Below are 9,669 nucleotides of genomic sequence, written 5' to 3' on the forward strand. Positions count from 1 at the left end.
TAGGACCTAATCCCACTTTAACCAACACATTGGGAATACGAAAGAGCCTAGGGAGATAGCTCACTTTGGCTACTTGTTGTGATAAAGAGAGAGTCAAGGATTATCTCTTGGGGTTGCTATTCCTCTTGTTGTAAATGAAGATAAGATGCGAAAGATTGATCAACTAGACTAGGAGATAAACAATGAAGCATATATGAATTGAAATTGCATACACTTGCAGATCTAAAACTGAGATACCAAAAGAAGAGAAGGGGGAGGAATTTTTATGTGTACCTGATGTTGAAAAATGAGCCAAACTAGCCAGGACCAGGGTGCCACACCCATGCCCTTGATGATTTGATAGAGAGCTGCAACTAAAAGGCTACAAACCTGAGATCCTGAGTGTTCACCCTGATTAAATTCAATGAAATTGAGGAGGACCTAGGTGCCACACCCCTATCCCTGATGGATTTGGGGTAGTTTGAGGCATTGGGACTATCCTTGTGCCTTTTGTTGATCCGAGAAGCCTTCAGAGTACTTGTTTTTGCACCTGCAACTGAAAAGGAAGGGGGTTTTGGTGGCTATAGGGATTTTCCTTGGTCAAAAACCTGTGTTGGTGATTTCCACCTCCACAAATAGCTGATTTATATAGTAAAATAGTGTGTGCAGGAATCTTGTGTTTGCAAGACCCTAGGATGAATGCAAACAATATAGAGTAACCCTAAAGAGTAAACCTTATATGCTTGTAACTGACAAAGAAAATGCTCTAAATCAATGATGCAAAGTGATCTAAAGCATGAATGTAAATATGTAAATTTATGTAATGAAGCTCATATAAAGACATGAAAACAACATGAAACCATACCCAACCCCTAAGAGAGGGGTACAAGCCTTGTCAGTCGGTGATCTCCTATTATTCTTCAATGTCTTCAAGGCTCCTAATTGATGATGAATGATTGACAAATACTTTATGAATGCTTAATGAATATTGTTGAATATTGTTGAAGACTCCACATAGGCTTCTCTTTCACTACATAGAAGGCTCCTTGTGCTTGCTTCGCCAAAACTTCCTTGTTCTTAGATCTTAGATTAGATAGATCTTCAAATGAAGAAAGGGAGCTCTTGTGCATGAAACCTAGATCTTAATTTTGTCTTTAGGTTGACCTAGGATTTGAATTTCCCACCAATCTTATGGGGTTAATTACTATAATATCATAGAATTGCGCTCCCAAAAATTTGGTAAAAATGTTGGGGACCGTGTTGCACTTGCGCATGGTCCAACCAACTTGTCACCAAATTTTTAAGACTATTAGATATGATGATATTAGAGTGAATCCCAAAGTTACAACTGATTTCGGGATGTTTTGATATGCAAAATTGAGTCTTAAAGATAAAAATAAGACATAATTAGGGTTTATGAATTAATGATTCATTGGAGGAATAAAATAAAAAGGGGCACACTTAGGGTAAAGGGCCTACTTTTATGATTTGGGGAGTGATGAAATATGACTTTATATTTAATTAAATTAATTAATTAAATTCTTAAAGGGAAATTACAATGCAAGATGCAAACACACTAAGGTGGGTGGTAAACTAAGCGTAGAATTATGTCACCCTAGCAAGGGTGTACGATTTATGACGCTAAAGGTTTGAAATTTAAAAAATGTTGTTGATCACTTTCACCTTTATCATTCAGAGCCATTGAAGAGGATGATTTTTCCAATTGAAACCCTATGATAACTCTATAGTTATTTACATCCTTTCATATACCGAGGTAGAGTGAGCTTAGCAACAAGTGTGAATCTGATTCATATATGGGCTTGGGAACATATTATTGTCACTAAGAAAATGTGAATGAGGTTTAGGGGGTGTTGAACAACCATATGTCCACATGTATTGAGATAGCATGTCCTAGCATAAGCTAGGCAATCTAGAGTACTATTGTAGGGTTTTAGATGATGTGGATATAGTTATCTAGAGGTCATATCTTGATTGTGAAGATTTCAAGGACGATGATGCAAAGATTTCTAATGTGTTCTAGATTCATATAGGTAGGACACCATATATCATTGAGAGACATCTATCGGGTTGGATACTCAGATAGTTTGGTCAGGTATAGGGTATGCCCTAGGGATCAAGACAGTTTGCATGGATAATATGGGAGAGGGTTTTGTGGGGGCTTACTTTGTCTTATGAGGTCACTAATTTTAATAAACCACTAGGGGACCATAAAGGGTTTTACCTTAATCAAATCTCGATCGATGTTGGAGATTTGGACCTAAATTTCTTGCTGGTAGATGTGGAAGCTTCAACAAAGTTCGCTAGGATTGATTAGGAAATGAGACCCCATATTGGTAAATAAGGAGCTTTCCACTTATGGGGTACATATCGCAGGTCAAGATGGCAATCACAAAGGAGAGATCCTAGTTTCTCAATACTTAGACTATACCCAATTTAAATTTATGACTATGCAAATATAAAAATTAAGTTATCTTAATATGGAAAACCATGAAGATATTCATCTTCTTTGTTATGCCAAAAAACACCACTTTAACATGTGTAATAAACCTATCATAGACAAACATAAAACATCAAGGAAATGAACATTAATTCACCATAAGATAACAACAATATGGAAATATAAATCAACAACACAAGAAGAATGTCTCACAACAAATGATTTACATGGAGAAACTCTTTTGAAAAAAAAATACACTAAGAAGAGAGACCAATGCTTGTATTATCTTCATGAAACATATATTACATACAATTGCTTTCTTCTCCTCTTCAACCTTCAATCCAATAGCACCTATGTACAAAAATAAACTCCCATATTATCTCCATCTCAAGGTCTCAATATATAAACTTATGGAGGCCAAAATACCACTATTGAACATTACCATGGGCCAAAAAAAGGTTCCAAATACCATGGTAAAATCTATATGACCCAACATCTTGAAATCATGCATTCAACTCAAAGTAGCCACTTACAAATTCTCTTATAGTTTCCATAAGGCATCTCACCAAATTAGGCACCTCGGGACCAAGATAACAGTAGCCTATCATAGATGCCATCATAGAAGCTTATGCCATCTATCATAACTATGAGATGGTCTTACAACATCTTAAATATATCCCAACAACCCAAAATAGAATATTTCAAATGGGACACCTAGCTATTTTGTCCCTTTCCCAAAGTCTAAATGATAAATGTAATTCAGTCTATACATGAGATCTTTTACTATTGTTGGTGAAATGATTCCATCTCTTATGGGTAATTTACAAATAAATTTAGGAAAATAATTATTACAAGGATTTACAAGGTTGATGTCATATAAATCCTAGCATTCTACCACTTGACATCATACATTATAAATTAAACACCCATAGAAATACAAATAATCAAGTACAATAATCAAGTCTCAAGGCCTTCCTATGCTAATAAGGGAAAGATATCCCTTATCCACACATGGACCACTTAATTCTTCAACATACTCTTATTCTTTAAAAAATATTTTTAATAGAAACCAAGGTAACCACCATCAAGTGAGAACTCCTAAAATCCTCCAACATTCCACCTATGGAAGAAAAGGAAAATGCAAATGTGAATCATACCAACTCTTATTGGAACCCACACCAATATTTACATGAACATAAGCATCAAATTCAAATGATAACAAAGGATTTGATTAACATCCTTACTCGCACCACTTATAATAGAAACCACAACAAATTGTAATTCATCCAAGATAACCATACCTGAAACTAGGGTTTATCAACATAGATAAAACTTTGTGCCATCAACATATCAACTCAAAACTACAATAAAGTTATATCAGTACAATAAAATGAGTAGCTAATACATATACTACATAACTCGTAGATACAAATCCAATAAAACATGCAAAATCATCATCACGTCAATAATTAGAAAACCAAGATATCGTAGAGGATAACTAGACATATATCAAGAAAATTCCAATGCATGAGTAATGCTAAATCTAAAAATAGATTAAATTAGATTGTCTATGTATAGTATTTCACATAGAGGATGTGGCTAATCCCTCTATCACACAGTGTAAAGAAAACATATAATGACACAAATATATTGCAATACCTCTCTCACCACTAGTCTCCATAGCTCTCCCAAGTTCTTCACTAATCGAGAAAGAAGAACAAGACTAGAAAGAGAACTTGAAAAATCAAACCATGTCCTTGTTCCACACTAACATGTACCAAGTCATGTAAGGTAAGATCTCCTTCACCATTCCCAAACTAAAAGGATATCAACCTTTAACATTCAAAGTTTGATGAAAATATGGTAATTATATATGTAAACCTCTCATATTGAAGGTACATCAAACAAACTGATCATTCCCACAACATATTGAATATGCTCAAAGCCACAAACTATTTTGTGTAGCTCTCCAAATAAGTCCTCAAAACTATATCCAGAGTTGAAGACCAACAATAAGGAGAACAATGTCTCACTGTTATCTCTCCCATGCACTACCTCAAACCACTCCCCGATCCTCTTCTCTTGGGTTGACAAGCTGACCTCTGGTCCCTCACCCTTCAAGTATGAGATTATGTGGCACTCCCACCCAGATTTCAAACAATGCATACAAAACTGGTGGAACTCCCCTGTTCAAGGGTCAACTATGTTCAGAATTTCTAAAAAGTTGGAAATTATCAAAAGGGAGGTGAAAGCTTGGAGCCTCTCTTCCTTTGGGGATATCTTCAAGAGAAAAAAAGAGGCTAGAACCAAGTTGGACTGCCTCCAAAAGACCATTGTGGAGGGGACTTCCTCTAGGACCACCCATATGGAGGAAGAAGGATGGAGACACAAGTGGAAAGAAATCTTGAATCTGGAAGAAATTTACTGGAAGCAAAGATCCAGGATCCAATGGTTAGCTGAGGGGGATATAAATACATCTTTCTTTCATAGATCAGCCTCAAAGCATAAAAGGAGGAAAACTATCAGGTCCATCCTCAATGACAAAAATGAGCAAGTGGTGGGGGATAATGAAATTGGTCAATGGGCTCCTCTTCACTTTTCTAATGCCTACTCGAATGATAGGATTAGGGAACCTACTAAAATCAGTGATAGACTCCTCAATCTCATTCCTCAAGTTCTGGATGATGTTGATAATGTGCGGTTAATAAGCTGTGTGACTAATGAGGAAGTCAAAGATACAGTTTTTGCTATGGCTGCCTTTAAGGCCCCCGGACCTCACGGCTTCCCCCTGGCTTTTTCCCATACTTTTTGGGAAACTGTAAAGTATGATCTCACTAATGCTACTAGGGACTTCATTCGCACTGGTAAACTACTGAAGAAACTGAATAACACCTTCATTATTTTGGTGCCCAAAGTTCCTGATCCGAAACTTATCTCTGACTATCGGCCCATTGACCTATGTAACTCTGTTTACAAAATCTTCTCTAAAGTTATTGTCAACAAAATCAAACCCCTCCTGGATAAATGCATCACTCCCTCTCAAAGAGGTTTTGTTCCGGGCAGGAAGATCCTTGATGTTGTCATTACTACTCATGAGGTCATTCACTCAATGGAAAAAAGTCGCAACCCAGGTATGGCTCTCAAACTTGACATCTCTAAGGCTTATGACAAGGTTAATTGGAAATTCATGTATGCGGTCCTTTCTAAGATGGGGTTCTAGGAAATATTTATCAACATTATTAGGATGGCAATGGAAAGTGTTCACTATTCGGTGATTGTCAATGGCACCCCATGGGGCTTCTTCAAGGTTGGGAAGGGGCTTCGTCAAGGAGACCCTCTCTCACCTTATTTTTTCATCATGGTAGCTAAAGTCTTAAGTAATAATCTCTCCAATCTTGTCGGGACCAATAGAATCTTAGGGGTTAAGGCTGCTTCCACTCTCCCCCTATGGTTATGCAGCAATTTGTGGATGACACCTTCTTTCTCGGCCTTTCGTCAATTATTGAAGCTAAAGCATGGAAGCATCTACTTGGAAGAGTACGCTCAAGCCTTTGGTCAACTGATTAACTATTACAAGAGAAAGGTTTACTTCTTTAACATGGACATAGTCCTCCAGGGTAAACTCATCCAAATCCTAGGTTGTAGTGTTGCTAATCTCCCTAATTCTTACCTGGGTCTCCCCCTCACTACCAAGGAGGTCACCCACCTCTTTTGGGAATCTATCCTTGAAAGAATGCAAAAGAAACTCATGGGCTGGTCTAGAAAACTCTGAGTAGTGCAGGTAAACTCCAACTCCTGGCGGCCTCCCTTCAAGGTGCTTCTGTCTACTTCCTCTCTCTTTTCAAGATTTCCAATTCTATGGCTGAAAAACTTGAGAGAATCCAAAGAACCTTTTTGTGGACAGGTTTGGAGGAGAAAACCAAAATCAGCTTAGTCAACTGGGAAAAGGTTTGCAAACCTAAGAGAATGGGTGGCCTTGGGATTAGAAAATTCTCTGATCTAAATAAAGCCTTGTTGACCAAAATTGGATGGATCCTTATGAAGGGAAAAACTAACTGGATCTTGATTATGAGGGCCAAGTACTTCAACCACACCCCCTTCCCCTCCCTTCCATCTTCAAATGAGCTCCCTCCTGGATCTAAAATCTGGAACAACTTTGTTAAGAACTGGAAACTTCTCAAGCAGAGTCTAAAGTGGCAAGTTTTTGATTAAGGTAAAAACGGGTTTTGAAGGGGCCCCAAAACCCTTTACAAACGGAGCTTAACAGAAAAAGCAACAAGAGACAAAAAGGAACAAGCCAACGAAAAGCCAGCAAAAAACCAAAGAAAACTGGCTAAAGCCCCACAAAGCCAACAAAACCAGCCAGACCCAAGAAGAGAAACTAATTAATTTTTTTCAGGGCATTAGCCAGGGTGTTGCTAATCCCATGCAGATCTTTGATGTTATCCCTAAGATTTGGGAGATCCTTAGCAGAAGCAACCACAACTTTCTTGACACTCACCCTGGTCCTCTTAGCAGCACCGCCAACCGGAGTAGCTTCACCGCTGCCAATCTGGATAGTCTCATCATCCATGTCAAGTTCCATCACTGGTTTAGGAGAGCTGGTATGATCAAAGACCTTAGCAATATCCTCCAAGTTTTTAGTGATAGCTAACAGGATATTCGGGATAATGCCCAACAAATTTTTCATCGCCTCTCTCCCTTCTTCCAGCGATTTAACCTTTTCCTCCATATCCTGCTTCCATTTTATCTGCTCCCTATCGTCATCCTCCCTCTTCTCATCCATATTTTTCCCCTTTCTTTCTAGGTTCTTCAAGAGTTCATAGGTCCATCTGTCATAATCTAGTCTCACCTCAGTGAGTTTTTTAAGGTTATCCAGGAATAACCCTTTACCCACACTTTCCTTATCCTCGCTTAAACTGTCCTTAGTCATATCCTTCTCAGGTTCCTTGTTCCTTTCCCTCTCAGAATTCACATCTATTTCCTCATTATCCTTGAATTCGACATCCTCCATAGGATGGTTGTTGTCCTTGCCAGGGCAATCACTGTGGATAGGGCTTTCATTATTAGACTCATTATCACCACTTTCTTCCTCAATTCCCACCTCCTCATCTTTCCTGCTGTCATCACCATCAGAATCATCTATCTCCATTTCACTGCCTTCTTTTTCAATTTCCTCTGTTTCCATCCCAGGGGCACTCTTTCTTTTTTTGCTAGAAGACGCATTCTCCTTGCTAGAATTGCCTCCCTCCATCTTTCTCTTCCCCAGAGGGGTAGATAACCTCTTGTTTTCCAGCAAGGCGAGGGTTTTACAATGCTCATAAATAAGTAGCAAAAGCCCACAATGGAGAACCGGACTTGAGGGATTCTTACTGTGTTTATTGAGGGACTTGGAAAGGGACTTGAAAAGGTAGTAGGGCAGGGATACCTTTTTGTTATGTCTGAAATGGTTTAAAAGAACAAAGTGGTAGGTGTGGGCCCTAGAGAATCGGCCCTCAACCATGATATATTCCATTATAGCATTCAAAACCTAGCCCCAAATGTTCTTGATATTAGCAGCTTCATAGTAACCCCCTGTGGCTTTGCCAATTCTATCCCTCTCTTTTTCCTTCTGCGGGAACAGATTCACCACGTTTTTGGAGACTTTAAGGTCTCTAAAAAAATTAAGCCCAGTATGGAGCATGCCAGTCATAGTAGCTATGAGTCTCACGTCCAACTTGAACTTAACCCCATAGATTTTAAAGGACCCATTACACCAATTTTCAGAAATTTTGGAAATGGCAAGATTTACCCTACCTTTGTCATAATCCACTAGCTTCTCCATAAAGCTTGTGAGGGACCCTTTTTCCAGCTTCGCCCACACTTTCGACATCACTTTCCATGTTGACATATTGTCTGGTTCCTCCCTCTTTAAATCTCCTCCCATCTTTGAATTCAGATTATTAGCTCTGTTCCTCTGCAAACTCAACACTTCTTTCCAATTGTTACTCGAGATTTTGAAATGGGTGACCCACAAAGCATGTGGCATATTATAAAAAATGGTTGGGGATCTACCGCTTTGCCAGGTAATAATTACCTTTCCATCAAGGCATAAATTATTCATAATCCCTGTCATGATTATGCGGTCCTTCCCTCCCCGTATATCTATCCTTTCTAAGGAACTCTTTAATGTTTATGTTGAAATCTTCCCCATGCAAAATCATTTGAGAATCAGAATTAACACCTAGGTTCGCCAGACAGTCCACCACCATATTTTTCTCTCTAAAGGCATGTTAAATTATTATATCTTTAAAACTAGCTATAATTTCCCTAGCTTTCATGATAATATTTTCAATTGACCATGATGGCTCTGACTCCCTCTTTAAACACTTAATAATAATAAGTGAATCTCCCTCGAGCCATAATTTGTCATGATTAAGATTCTTGGCTATAATTAAGGTGTTCAGGGCAGCTGAGGCTTCGACAAAATGACTTGATTGACTCCCCAAAGGACCAACCACCGCCACTAAGCAACTTCTAGCAAAATTCCTGACAATGCCCCCATATCCAGCTTTACCCGGATTCCCCTTAGAGGCCCCATCAAAGTTAGCCTTAATCCACCCCTGAGGAGGAAAACACCAAACGAGACCTTCTCTTCCCTTCTCCTTGCTAGTAGAAGTAGTAGAGAAGTTCCACCTCTCTTTGAAGTCTTCTTTAGTAGCTAGTCCATCATTAGTACCATAGATGCATTCAAATATACTCCTATAAATTTTATCTGCCACCACTTTAGGAATAGCACTTTTATCTCTAAAATTCCTATTGTTGCGCTCTTTACAAATATTCCAGATAATATTCGGAAGAGTAAGTCTCCAAGTCTCCATAGTCTTAGGATTAGAATTGGGGCAATGTCATTGCTGCTAGGATTCCCTTAGGGAGTTTGGAAAAACCTAGCTCAAGTTCCACCTGCTTAAGATGATTTTCCAGATTTCCTGACTAAAAGTACATTGATTAAGAATATGGCAAGCAGTCTCTTCTTCCCTACAACAAAGAGAACACCTGTTAGGAAAAACAAAACCTCTCTTTTGAAGGTTGTCTAGAGTTAAAACCTTGTTTTGGATGAAAATTCAAAAAAAGATATTAACCTTAGGAATTAATTTCTTGTTCCAAACTTTAACCCAAAAAGGAATTTCTTCCACAGATTCATTATGGATAGCCACAGCTGAGGAAATAGAATATTTCCCATCTGGGGTTTC

The sequence above is a fragment of the Cryptomeria japonica genome, chromosome 5, assembly GCF_030272615.1.
Source record: "Cryptomeria japonica chromosome 5, Sugi_1.0, whole genome shotgun sequence".
Classification (NCBI taxonomy): Eukaryota; Viridiplantae; Streptophyta; class Pinopsida; order Cupressales; family Cupressaceae; genus Cryptomeria; species Cryptomeria japonica.